Consider the following 15149-nt stretch of genomic DNA (forward strand, 5'->3'; position numbering starts at 1 on the left):
TTTAAATATGTCACTTCCATTTAATGCAATGATGATGCACTCATGTGTACTAATGATGTATTTAATGTGTAAAGATCTTCTAAAAAATGTGTTGTCCAAACTGTGGGCAAGACAGCAAATTAGCATTAATTTTTAATGAAAGATCATTGTGAAGGTTTATTGAATTTCATGGGAAGAAAACCTCTTATCTGATGGTGTACTAGATGTCTATGCACATTCTCTTTTGCCCCCAGGTCTCATTATAGACCCAAGGAATTCAGTGCTGGCTACATATCTTTCTCAATTCATAAAACTCACTCTGTAAAGGAGAAACATGACATGGGTCAAGTTTGAAAATGGGGACATGTAATAGGGCCACTTTGGTTATGAGTAGTCAAGTGATTCAGAGCTGGTATGAGCCCTGGGATGACTTATGTTTGGGAAATACATTGTCCCCTGAGGTTTTCAAGGGATCAGTGCAGAGAGCCTGGGGAAATAGGTTGTGTATTCAAGCATGTAAGCCTGAAAGCAGGAACCAGGTATCTTTAGACTATTGCATATTCCATACTGTTAGACACATCACATCCAAGTCCAAGGGGCTTAACAGATTGTTGTTTAATGAGTGAATGAGAAATGTCTTGGCATATTTGGCAAAACAGTGGATCAGATGCCATAGAAATCTGATGACTTGTAGATTAAAGAAGACTTTGGGAGATAGGAGGTATTCAGAGAAAAGAGAGAATAATTCCTCTGTTCTGTACTTCTGATATGTACTGGAAAATGTTACCTAATTATACAGAAGGAGTGTCAGAAGCAGCTTATTGGTCTCCATTATCAACAGAAACCCCAATTCTATCCAAATGCCAAGGGTTCTGGGTCTAGACTCACACACTCTCCAAAGAAGCTGTTTCCTCAAGCCTTCTGCCTGCCTCCTCCAGGTCACTTTGTTTAGTTAACTTTACAGACAAAATGGACAGCATCCAAGCATCCCATATAGGAGCATGTCAGTTGGGAGTGTTCCTTCCCCATCCAGTCTAATTTTAATATTCTTCCCATTCCATCACTTGAAGGAGCTCCCTTCTTTCATTATTGTTCTATTTCACTCTCTCTCCCTCCCTCTTTAAAAAAATTTTTTTAGAGTTCTATTGAAACTTATTGAAAGAATAAATTAGACATAAAGTAGACAATTTGGTAAATTTTGACGGATACCTACATCTGTGAAATCATCACTAAAATCAAGATAATGATGGGCTAGGGATGTGGCTCAAGCGGTAGCGTGCTCACCTGGCATGCGTGTGGCCCGGGTTCGATCCTCAGCACCATATACCAACAAAGATGTTGTGTCCGCCAAAAACTGAAAAAAAAAAAATATTAAAATTCTCTCTCTCTCTCTCTCTCTCTCTCAATCTCTCTCTCTCTCCCCCTCTCTCTTAAAAAAAAAAAAAAAGATAATGAACATATCCATCACCTCCAACATTTCTTCATGTTCTTTTATAATTCCTTACTCCATACCGCCTCATTCTCCTTAACAATAGACAACCACCACAGATCTGCTTTCTGTCACTGTATATTAGTTTGTATTTTCTAAAGTTTTACATAAAGACAATCATACAGCAAGTATTCTTTTTTGAGGGAGGGCTTTACACATCCATTGATTGATAGGCATATGGGTTATTTTCAGTTTGGAGCTATTACCAATACAACTGTCATGAGTCATGAAAATTCTTCTATAAGCCTTTGTGTAAGGAGATATATATATATATATATATANAGGTGCTTCACCACCAAGTTAAGTCCCCAGCCTTTTTCATTTTTATTTTGAGACAGGGTCTCAATAAGTTGCTTAGGTCCTCACTGAGTTGCTGGGCTTAGCCTTGATGCTGTGATCCTCCTGCCTCAGCCTCCCAAATCTCTGGGATTACAGGTGTGTGTCACCGTGGACCACTTAAGTATATATTTTTAAGTGTTTCTGTTTGGGGAGGGGAAGTCAGAGGAGTCTTAGTAGTGGTTGTATTTATGCTATGTTATACATTGTACATACTACAAATGAAAATAGTGTTCAAAGGTGATATTTCATATCATTTCAAAATCATAACAGCTGCTTTCAGTCTTTTGTTTGGGGTACTATGGATTCAACCCAGGGGTGCTTAACCACTGAGCCACATCCTCAGCCCATATTATATCTATAACCATATCTATCTATTTATCTATCTATCATATATATATATATATTTTTTTTTTTTTTTTAATTTCAGCAAATATATGTGAGTAAAGGGATGAATCACACTCATGTTATGGTATGTATGTTTAATTTTGTGTCGTGTTATATGTGTGGATAGAACCCAGTACCTCACATACACTAGGCACGTGCTGTATCACAAGTTACATCTTCAGTCCCCATTTAACTTTTTAAAGAAACTGACAAACTTTTTACAAAGTGATTTCACCATTTTACGTTTCCATAAGTAATGTAGTAGAGTTACATTTGCAATACATACTTGTCAACACTTGCTATCCTCAGTCTTATTATTTTTAACCATTCTCTTAGGTGTGTTGTGATATCTCATGGTGGTTTCATTTTACGTGTTCTTACTTACTAACGGGCATTTTCCCCATGCTCATTTGACATCACTGTGTCTTTTTTTTTTGATGAAGTGCCTGTTCATTTTCTTTTTCTGCATTTTTAATCAGGCTATTTATTTACTTATTGCATTTTAAGAATTTTTTATGTATTATGAATACAAGTCCTTTACCAGTTTTCTAATTTGTAAAATTTCTTCTAATCTGTGGGTTGTCTTATTTTTGTGGGGATAAGGGGCAGGATTTGCGATTGAATACACTAAATCTCTACTACTGAGCTACTTCTTCTCCCCCCTTTTATTAATTTCTTTTCTTTTCCTTCCTTTCTCTCTCTCTCTCTCTCTCTCTCTGACACTAAGTTATCCAGGCTGGGCTTAGGATCTTCCTGCCTCTGTAGGTTGTCTTTTCATTCCTTTAGCAGAGTCTTTCTTAAGAAGGAAAAGTTTCTAATTTTGATGAAGATCATTTTATCAATTTTTTCATTCATGAGTTGTTCTTTTGTTGTTGCCATATTTTAAAATCTTTGCTTCATCTGATCTCACAAAGATTTTTTCCTAAAGGTTTTTCATTTTAGGTTTTCAAAGATTAGAACTGTGAATCATTTTGAGTAAATGTTTGTTCATGAATCAAATGTAAGTAAGGTCTATACATGGATCAAATTTAAATTTATTTATTTTTTTGTGGTTGTAGATGGACAGCATACCTTTATTTATTTTTATGTGGTGCTGAGGATTGAACCCAGAGCCTCACACGTGCAAAGCAAGTGCTCTACCACTGAGCTACAGCCCCAGCCCCCATGGATCAAATACTGATCTTGTTTTGCAAATTGTTATTTTGCAAAAATATTTCCAGTATCATTTGTTGAAAAGACTATCCTTTCTCCACTGAATTGCCTTTTGCCTTCACTGAAAATTAATAGATCCCGTATTTGTGAATCTATTTCTGGACACTCTATTCTCTTTCATTGATCTGTTTGTCTATTTTAATGCCAATAACACACTGTCTTGATTCAATATTCAATGTCAGTTATGTCATAGACCACTTGCCAGCCTATGTATTATACACCCAGCCACTGTTGAGTCAGCGGCAGCTGAGTGCTGAGGGCAGTGGCTTGCAGAGTACAAAGCAGGGCTGCTGAGGACTTCCTCTTCATGTGGCTGAGAACATGGCAGTTTCTTCTAGTTTGTGGTAAGCTAAAAATACCTCACTCTCCTCTTTGCCTCTAGTTTTTACCTAGCTCAATAAATTTATATCTTTCCAAAATCCAAATCTGATCATATAATTTCCTTTTAAATGGTTTCCCATTGTCCTTAGGGTAAAGTCCAAGTTCCTTGTCCTTTGAGGTTTGGTATCTCTTTCTCTTTCCAGTTTCATTTCTTACCGTTCCCCATGCTTCTTCCACTTATATGCTGTACTCAAGCTATGCAGATTCCCTGAACATGCCCACACTATTCCACTTCTTACATTTCTTTCTCCTTCTGTAAAGAATATCTTTTCCCTCACTAATTTTCACACCTAGCTTTTACAAGTCTTTTAGATCTCAGTTTTGATATACATCAATTCAGTTTAACAAATTTTTTTAAGCAACTAATATGAGCTAAGAACTGTATTATGAGTAAGGAACAACTCATGAACAAGGCCAGCATGGCCTTTGTCATCATGTACAGTTTAAAGGAGGAGATGGACATTAAGCAAGTAATTATGGTAAAATTCACATGTATAATCATGTAGAAAATAACATGTAGTGAAATGCTTTTTCCCTGATAATGCAAAAACAACTATAATACATCTGGCCATCCATCTAGATTTTTGCTCAAATGTTATGTCTGAAGTTCTCATCCTGAAGTGAGGGTAAGGGAAAATAGCAAAAGGCGATCTTTGCATTCCCAGTAGCCACCCAATATTCCTAGATTAGGCCGAAGAAATGGGTGTCAGGAAACCTGGAGGTTCTTGGAGACAGTGCTATGATCTTAAAATTCTCAGCCATAAGACCTAGAAATATTCCCAGATTATTTTAACTTGAGAAATCGAGTATCAGCAGGCTGTTCCAAACTCTAATTGAGACTAGCAAGGATTTTAAATCACACAGACAGATACCTAGAATACTCTCGCTAACAAACTATATGGGCTCATTCAATTAGCCTCATAATCTACAAACTTTTAATTTGAGAAATGGAAATTTTAAAGACCACTTGTTCAGATAGGGAGGGGGTCACTATACACTACAGGTGAGTATAACAAAAGGGGAAGCTTAGCGTGGCTGGGAGTGTGAGGTGGGGGTGGGGGTGAGGAAAACCCTAGAAAAGGATATTTAACTGAACCTTGGAGAATGAGTAGGAGTTAGCCTAAGTGGAGGAGTTGGTCCTGGTGGGTACTTACTTCTATTCTACACTAATCATATGTCATATGTATCACAATGTCTTGTTTATCTCCCTCCCTTAGTCTGTAAGTTCTTGAAGACAGAAACTGGGTATTTAGGGTTCAATAGTCTATTAATTTCCTCAACATGAAGTAGGGAAGAGAAATTAGAGAAAGACAGCTCTAGGCAGAAGGGTTGAAAAAGGTCACCCTCTGTGCAGAAGTATTGAAATTAGGCAGATGTAGACACATGGGTACAAGTTTTGCTCCATTAAAAAAAAAGCACCTTTGTGGAAAAAATGGCACCTTTTCCTGCAGATGGAGAAAGCTCTGTACTAAGGGACATGACTTTGTGATTGGAGAACAGGATGGATTTTTAGTCTGTATTCACCTGTTTGTGCATTTTTGGAAAGTGCACAAATTCCACAACTGTATCAGTTAACCTTATGAATTTTTCATTGAAGTTTCTGTAGTTACTAGTATAGGCCCTGACACTTTGGTGTTTATATTTACAAAATAGCCCTTAAAGCTAAAAGTTTAGACTAGGGACTCCAGTGCTGGCTTATAACCATGCAAATTCCAGATTGTCAACCATGATCATGAAGATACCTGACAATAAGTAGTGGTGTCAGTTGTGAAGCAGTCATTTCCAGTAGAAAGCTCACTAGTAATTATTGCATATAAATTACCAAATAAGTGGGGCTGGGATTGTGGCTCAGTAGTAGAGTGCTTGCCTAGCATGCATGAGGCACTGGGTTTGATCCTCAGCACCACATAAATGTAAAATAAAGATACTGTGTCCACCTAAAACTAAAAAAATAAATATTTTTTAAAAATTACCAAATAAGGGGAGTAATTAATTTTAAATGGTTAAATTAAATAGCTGATAGAACCTGTTGCTTATATACATGCACATCTCTTCAGAGAGTTTGTAGGAGTTTTTAAGGGTCCTGAAATAAAAAGTGGTGACAAAACCCAGTGAAGGAAAACCTCAAAGACTCCACCAAAAACTTTAAAACTAATAAATAAATTCATAAAAATTTGAGGATACAAAATTACATACAAAATCCAATAGTGTTACTGTATGCCAATAATGAATAGTCTAAAATAGAAATCAAGAAATGCAATTCCATTTACATTAACTAACAACAACAACAAGCTATAGTAATAAATTTGACCAAAAAGGTGAAAGAACTCTAAAATAGAAAATTATAAAGCACTGATGAAATAAATTGAAGAGGACACAAAAAGTAGGAAGACATTCCCTGTTCACGGACTGGAAAAACTGATATAATTAAATATTTATACTACCCACAACAATCTACAAATTCCCATGCAATCCCTAACAAAATACATTAACATTCTTCATAGAACTATTTAAAAAAAAAAACTAAAATTTTTATGGAACCACAAAAACCTTGAATAGCAAAAGACAATTTGAGTAAAAAAAAAACAAAGAAAGGGGTATTACACTATCTGAATTTAAAAAATACTACAAAATTGCAGCAATCAAAACAACATAGCATCGACATAAAAGTAGACATAGAAACCAGTGGAACAGAAAAGGTACTCTGGATATTAACTCATATATTGACAGCCAACTGACTTTTTAAAAATGTTCTAAAAACATATATTGGGGAAAGGATAGCCTGTTTAATAAATGTTGCAAGGAAAGTGGGATATTGATCTGCAGAAGAATAAAACTAGATCCCTCGTATCAGTTATCAAAACAAACTGAGAATAGATTAAAGACTTCAATGTTAATTCTGAAGCTATCAAACTAATGTTAAAACACACACACACACACACACTCATACAGGAAATGCTTCAGGACATTGGAATGGACAAGGACTTTGGGGACAAATTTCCAAAACCACAGAAATCATAAGCAAAAAATAGAACCCTACTACATTTTTGATTGCACAAATGGTGTGACCCTACTTTGTGTACAATCAGAGAAGTGAAAAGTTGAGCTCCATTTGTGTACAATGAATCAAAGAGCATTCTGCTGTCATGTATATCTGATTAGAACAAACAAATAATTTTTAAAAAAGCAAAAATAGACAAATGGGATCACGTCAAACCAAAAAGCTTTTGCATAGCAAAGAAAACAATTATTGAAGTGAAGAAACAACTTAGAGAATAAGAGAAAATAATATTTGCAAACTATTAATATCCAGAATATATAAGGAAGTCCAAAAACTCAACAACAAAATAACCTGATTAAGCAACAGACCTAAATAGACATTTCTTAAGACATACAAGTGGCCAACAACTATATAAAAAATGCTCAACATCACTAATCATCCAGAAAATGAAAATCACAATGAGATATCACCTTACCCCAGTAAGAGTGGCTTTTATCAGACTAGAGATAAAAAAGGCTGGTGAGTATGTAAAGAAAAGAGAACCCTTGCACATTGGTGGGAACGTAAGTTAGTAAATCATTATGGAAAACAAAATTAAGGTATCTCAAAAAAATTAAAAATAAAACTACCATGTGATCCATCATTCCCATTATTGCATATATATCCAAAGCAAATGAAATTAATGTGTGGAAGATACATCTGTACTCTAAGTTTACTTCAGAACTGTTCACTATGGCTAAGAAACAGAAATAATCTAATTGTTCATCAAATGATGGGGAAAGTATAGGGGCTGGGGATAGCTCAGTTGGTAGAGTGCCTACCTTGCTTGCACAAGTCCCTGGGTTCAATCCCCAGCACCACACACACACAAAAATGATGAAAGTATAGAGAAAATATGGTATATATGCATAGTCGAATATTATTCAGTCATAGAAAAGAAAGGAATCCCTGTCATTTGTAGCAACATAGATAGAACTAAAGTTCATTATGTTAGGTGAAATAAGTCAGGCACAGAAAGATAAGTGCCACAGTTGACTTCACTCATGCATGAAATATAAAAAAGTTCTCATAGAAGTTGAAAGTAGAATGGTGGTTACTAGAGTCTTGGGAGAGTAAGTTGGTGAACAGATGGTGGAATGGTCAACCAATGGGTACTATATTATAGTTAGAGGAATGATTTCTGATATGATATTGCACAGTGGAGGTGAATACAAACAACAATAATATACTGTATATTTCAAAAAGTCAGGAGAATTTTGAATGTTTTCATTACGAAGAAATAATAAATGTTTTGAGTAGATAGATACGTTTAACCTGATTTGAACATTACACAATGCATACAGGTATTGAAACATCACAATACTCCATTAATATGTACAATTTTAATGTTTTTATATATTAGTTGAAAATAAATTTAAAGAAAGAAAGAGCATCCCAAGAGTACAGAGAATAACTCCCTGCAGTTTCCTCACGTGCTCACATAAGTGGATAATCAAGTGACTTTTCTCCTAAGTTCCAGGTCCTTCACAGCACACTATTTGAGAAAACATATAGACTACCATATCATATTCTATCAATCATACCCAAGATTGAAGGAGTCGGTTGGTAAAACGATTCAGTCTAGGCTGCTATAGACAGACAATATTATAGGTGCCTGGGAGGAAGTGAGAAATATATTTAAAATGTACAAAGCAGGAGTTTGGTCCTGATACCCCTCCTTCCTGAAGATAGAGCTATCTCCATTATCTTTATGGATTGTTGGACAATGACCTAATCCTAGGCAGATTGTATAGAGGAGTAATTTGTCTCTGCTTTCTCACACCACCTGCCTTGTTTATGTCCCTTCTCCTCTAAGACAATCAATGCCCAGATTCCCTGTGCCCCTGTTCACCTTTGGTGCCTCGAAGTCCTATGCTGAAGTCATCCAACCAGTTTGTGAGGATTTCCTAGTCCAATCATCTTTGGCTCCATCAAAAGTTATCTGAATCATATCCAATTCCTCTAGACTTGATCTTGGGGAAAAGCTATTTCACCCTAAGTTGCCAGTGTCTTCTTATTTCTTTGTCTTTATGATATACATGGATTTTCACAGGAAAGACTGGAAAAATAAAATGCCTTTAGAGAAATGATAGGATTTACTGTAAGAGCCCCCAGTTTGAATCAGCATTATAAATAGAATTTTGGGAAAGTTTCTTCATTAATATGAATTTCAATTTATTAATTTGACAAATGCAAGAATTATTCATTTCATAGGATAAAGAACAAGATAACATATACAACCAGAGATATGAAAAATTGTGCTCTATATGTGTAACAAGAATTGTAATGCATTCTGCTGTCATATATAAATAAAAAAATGCATATAAGAAAAAGAACAAAATGACATTATAGCCATATAAAATCCACTAATAAACTATTCGACATCAAAGAAAACAAAACAACCCAGTGAAATCTGGGTTACTGTATAAACACATGTGGATGAATTATCCTTCAACATCCTGTATTCCTCAGGAACTTAGCTCAACTGATCAGAGCATCACATAGCTTTTGAACTTAGGTGGTCTTAGATGGTCCAAGCAACAATTAAATGGGGCAACTAGTAAGCTTATGAAAGTCAATTTACCAAAATAGAGTTGGGTGAGTTTCTTAAAATGTCAGGCAATTATTGTACTCTATTGGTTATAAGATATCACTGACTGAAAACTATGCCAACATTAAAAATGCCAATTACAAACTATGATTTATAAACAATTTGATTTCACAGATTTTATCACATTTAAAAAAATATTATAAACCTAGAAATGTTGCCTAGTGTAGAGCACTAGCCTAGCACATATGAGGTCCTGGGTTCAACCCCTGGCACTGCTTCCCCCGCAAAAATGTGTTACAGAATCGATGAAACATGGGTTATAAAATATTAATATTTTTGTTTATATATGGCTATGTATCTTTGAGGAAAATCAAGGTTATTTTTCTGGTGACAGCAGACCAATGGTTCAAGTTCCTTTTATAGGTACATCCTCAATAGCAGACCAGAGTTTGCTATCAAAGTTTCATAACACCATCTATAAAAATCATATTCATCTAATTCTATGCTCATCAAGCAAGTAATTTGGTGTTCTTGGCACTCTTCTCTACAGGGAGGGAATGTTTCAATGAGTCTGCCTGAGTATTACATTATGTTTGGCAGTCAAAATTTTTACTGTGAATCAGTACTATATCAACATGTGATGTATCCATTAGCCTTTTATATATTTCATTATTTCGTTTACCTGAGCTTGATCAACTGTAGTTAAAACTTATTTTTAAATTTATTTTTATATTTTGATACCAGAGATTAAACCCAGAGACACTCAACCACTGAATCACATTCCCAACCTTTTTTTTTTTTTTTTTTTTTTTGAGACAGGGCTTAGTGGCTTGCTAAATTGCTGAGACTAACTTTGAACTTGCACTCCTCCTGCCTCAGCCTCCCCAGTTGCTGGGATTACAGTCATGCACCACCATGGTTAAACTTATTTTTAACCTGGAAAGCTAAAAACCAAATCCTGTAGGAAAATGACTCTGTGGCATCACCATCACCAGGTGGGTTAGCTTTTCATTATTGGAAATACCTGAATTGGAGATGGTGGTACAGGCCTGTAATCCCTGTTGCTTTTGGGCAGCACATCAGGCAGGGAGCATGTGGTAGAGCAACTGCTCCTCTCATGACCAGAAAAACAAGGGAGAGGCAGGTCAGGGGTTAGGATCCTAGTATTCTCCTTCAAGGGTGTAACAACCCTAATGATCAGAAAGACTTTCCTTTGGTCCCCACCTCTTCAAGTTTCTACCATCTCCTAATAACACCATGCTAGGGACTAAACCTTTAACACATGAGCCTTTGGGGCACATTGTCATTCCAAACTATAGTACCAGGTGAGACATGAGTTGAGTAACAAGCTGACCTCTTTGTCAACTTAAAATTTAAATGGCAGTTTGAGCATGAGACTTTTGACCTATACCATCATAAGACATTTGAAAGCTAAGCATTCTGTTTACCTTCACATCCTCGAAAGGCCCAACATAATGTCTGCAATGTTATAAGCATTGAATATTAGAACAGAGGATAGCTGTATATTTTCCAGATTCTGTGGAAAAGGATTAAATTCATCATCTGAGTAGAGACTACATTTCAGACATTCTTTATTGAAAGTGAAGTAATTAGTAATTGGGACAGAATTTAATATTGTAAGAAAAATGTTGATGTCCAGAAATATAAAGAGAAATGGATATAAAAAATAAACATCATATTAACTTGTTATATTTTTACACCTATATTTTTTTATAGTTAAATGTTTCCTAAATTTATATGTTAAAGGTTGCAACTACCATTCTTTTTCTTCTTTCAACATATTTTGTTTTCTTTCAACATATTTTAAAAACTTAAATAGTACTTGATAGAGATTTCATGTTCTTTTTGAAGAGATTTAATTTCACTTATCATTAAACCAAAGATCTCTAAGTCCAACTTCTAATTATTGCCATATAGTTAAGGAACACATTTGTGCAATTAGGTTTCTCAGTTTTCTTTGGTTTGTGTTTTGCACCACTGGGGATTGAACCCAGGGCCTTGTACATACTAGGCAAGCACTTTACCACTGAGCTACATTCCCAGTCCCCAATTTTCTATTACAAAGAAAATCAATGCATATTGTTAAATACATTGGCTTGCCATTTTACATTCTTTTTGTTTAATAAAGTACATATCCAAAATTACAGATGCCTTTTTTCCTTTGATGAATCTCAGCCAAATATTATAGAACATCTGGAATCTTTCACTGGAAAAAATAAACAACAAAGGCATTTCTCAAGCTTGATGTGTGTGGAAGTTTGATGAAGGTTTAGTGAGGGTGGGTTTTTACTAGAAGGCTGGCTGGTTAGTTGCCAAGAATTCCTGGGCAGTAGTTTTGGCATTAATTTCTCACTCTTATAAGTCCAGTTGCCTAATCTTGCTGACTTTCCATAGTTGATTGTCGCGACTTCTTGCCCGCAAGGAAGACGCAACACTCAGGAATCTTCTTTCAGTAGTTTATTTCAGGCCCTTGATAGTTCTTCTTTTCTCTCTCGGATGCCCCTCCCAGCCTTAATATAGCATCTCAAGCCCCAATGCAAAGCAGCCACGTGGAGCTTTCTCATAGGGTGATGAAAAGTCATGCGCCAACTCTCCCAAATAAGGAGTTGTTTGTCACAGACCACAGCGGAGCCAGCGCCATCTTGTAATGGCGACCATAATTTGCATAAACGGCAGAAGCGGCTCACCACAGTTGATCAGACTTAGTGGCTATTTCCCCTTCTTTCCTTTTGCTTTACTATTGAACCTTCTATATTGGGATAAGCCACTTCATTGACCTTGTACTTTATGCAGGTCACCAGTGATCTTGTATGCCCAGTAGATACCCTTATCTCTAATGACTTCCTGGCTACATTTACTTGAGGTGTACAGAAACTCTGTTTTGTGCCTACCAGTCCAATTTCCTTTTTCTCCAGGGTACATAGCAAACTGTATTTTCTAGCCTTCCTCTGAAGTTAAGTGGGGCCACATGACTAGAGTGTTAACTAGTGAAAAATGATAAGTGTTATGGCAACATATGATGGAATAACTACTTCCTCCTCTTCCAACTTACTGCAGTTGTGTATGACAAGACTAGGCAATGAAACTATGTTAAACTATTGAGAGTTGGGGTTCTTTGTTATAGTAGAAAGCTGTTCTACTTACTTGGCTTCTGTGATGCTCCTCTCTTTCCTGAATCTGTGTGTTATCCATTTGTCTGTTTGTTTATTTTCTTGAATTTCTCTACTCATTCCTTAAATATTTTAATGTTAAGTTTCCATGTCCCACTATTTTCTTCCTCTACATGTTGTTTGATGAACAATCTCCTATACTCTGTTTTCATCTACTAATATATTAATTAGCAGAATGGTAAATATGTTCCTAAATATTATATAAAAGTTTTAATAAATATGTGTATATGAAATTTATTTTGATTCATGTTTTGTGAGTTTGTTTCAACTATGATTTTAAAGTCCTTATTACTTATTTTCTCATTTTTGCCATTCCCTTTGATTGTATCTTTTTAAATGGTTATTTCTTTGAACAATAAAAACTCCTCATTTATCCAGCAATATTAATTGAACATCTGCCAGAACTGTCTTTTCTTTTTTTCTATTGGTGTATAGCATGTGCCTTACATAACTCTATGTAAGTAATCAGTGAATGTTGGGTGAATTGAATAGAACTATTTAGTGTATAACTGCCACAAGTAAGGTTCTTTGCTGGGGTCAGTGCAGAACAAAAACAAATATAAAACTTAATTTCTGTTTACTTCATTTTTTTTCCCACTCTGAACATCCTCCCTATCCCACCTCAATTAGCAAACATACTGAAGTAACTGCAACTCCACAAAAGTGACTTGCCTTCTGATTTTGGTATTCAGAGGTGACTCCAGAACTAGAATGGTGTTAGGCAAAACTCAAAACTTAATTTGACTTAATTATTAGGATAATATATTAATGTTTATTTCTTTTTTTTGGCCTGGAATTAAGAAGCATTTAATCTTTTTTTTAAGAACTGACTTGATTTTTCTGAGATCATAGCTTACTTTATATATTTTATTGGGAAATTTCATTCATTGAAATAATTAATGGATTCACAAACTTTGCTAATATTGTCAGATTTTAATATATTAATAATAGCCAGGTCTTGCTTCTCCTTTTCTTTTTAAAAAAGATTATTCACCGGGTATATTCATCAGAGCATCATTTTAGTCACAGTAAGTAGATGTCATTGCAAATTTTCTCCCAGGGTCTAGCAGTTTTTCACATTTTATTTTTATTCTCAAATACAATTTCCTTTTAATGTTTTAAAATATTTTGGTATATCACTACGACTTTGGTAGTGTTATAATGTGAAAATTCTCATAGTGTGTAACATTTTTATTTGTTGTAAGTCCAATAGTAAACTAGAATGTCCAGTTTTAATGGATTCTGCAAATGAAATTATCCAAAGGGTATCCCCTAATCAATTGGCTAAAATTATACACAGATTTATATTTTATTGTTTGCACCTTAGTGTAAATGAAGAAGGAAAACTTGCATTTTGGAAAAGCCCAGAGAGCTGGGAGTCTTTAAGAAAATTACCTAACCTCTTTTTGCCTTATTAGGTTGTAATAAAATTGAACAAGTAAGAAAAATGCCTGGTACAGTGTGAGCTATTATTTTTAACTAATGAAGAAATTAATGTTGTCAACATCTTTGTTTGAAATCTGTTTGCTTAATTTGCAATCCATAGGAAAGAGTTTTTCATTCTTGTTAAGTAAATGCAATATTTCTCTGAATGTCAATAACATCTTGAGGGTTTAGAAGAGCATAGTTTATCATAACTGCTGAACTAAATTTTTAAAAAATTTATTTATTTATTTATTTGGTGAGGAAACAGGTTCAGAGAAGTCAAAGAATTTAAGGCAGGACAAGCAGATTTCTCAGGCACTTTTGCTTCATCTTAAAAGTTTGCAGCTCCTTGCTTGCTCATGTCAAAACCAAAATCCCACATCAGCGTTTCAGAATCTGAGGCTAATGTTTGCTATAAAGGAAGATTTATAGAACCCTCTGGGGATCTACTGATTCTTCCAGAGGGTTAACTAGCACCTAGATGCTTTTTATGTAACTTCAGTTTGGAGAACCATGACACAGTAATGTAGAAAGCACCCTCAAAGAGGCAAGCTGAACCAAACCCAGGACATCTTTTAGGGTAGGCTGTCCTGGTGATTGACATGGCACACTTGATGCTTTGCATAGCCATCATGCATCAATCAATTGGACCCCTGAAGATCTTAAAACCTTCCTCTGCCATTACTCCACAGTTATGACTGCCAAATAGTGCGTTCTTTAGTTGTTTTCCTCAACAACAGTAAAATAAAGGGGATTCTGGCTCATTAGTGGTTGTGGAAACCAAACATGGGCCTGTTCCACCTTAAAGGGCCTAGGCATGCCTAGTGTTTGGGTCTTGCAGAGTTTGGGCACCACCATATTTGGAGCGTGCCTACTTTGGGGCGGGAACCTCCTTGGGAGTGATTAGGTCAGCGCTGGGGGAGGTGACCTTGTTTGGTTTCTGGCACCCGAGAACAGTGGTGCACTGTTTCTGCTGCCCCCACTTGTCTAATTGGCCCAGACACTCCACCAGCCGAAGCTGCCCAGGAGCTCCTCGCTGGCCACCCCCGCGGCCCGCGGCGGGCAGAGGCGGGAAAGCCGCGCGCCTGCGCCGTGGGAACCGGGGCCGGAGGCGAAAAGCGGGGAGCGGAGGGGGGCCGTTGGAGCCGAGTAGCGTAC

This window comes from Marmota marmota, unplaced genomic scaffold (genome assembly GCF_001458135.2).
Source record: "Marmota marmota marmota unplaced genomic scaffold, marMar, whole genome shotgun sequence".
In the NCBI taxonomy this organism is placed as follows: domain Eukaryota; kingdom Metazoa; phylum Chordata; class Mammalia; order Rodentia; family Sciuridae; genus Marmota; species Marmota marmota.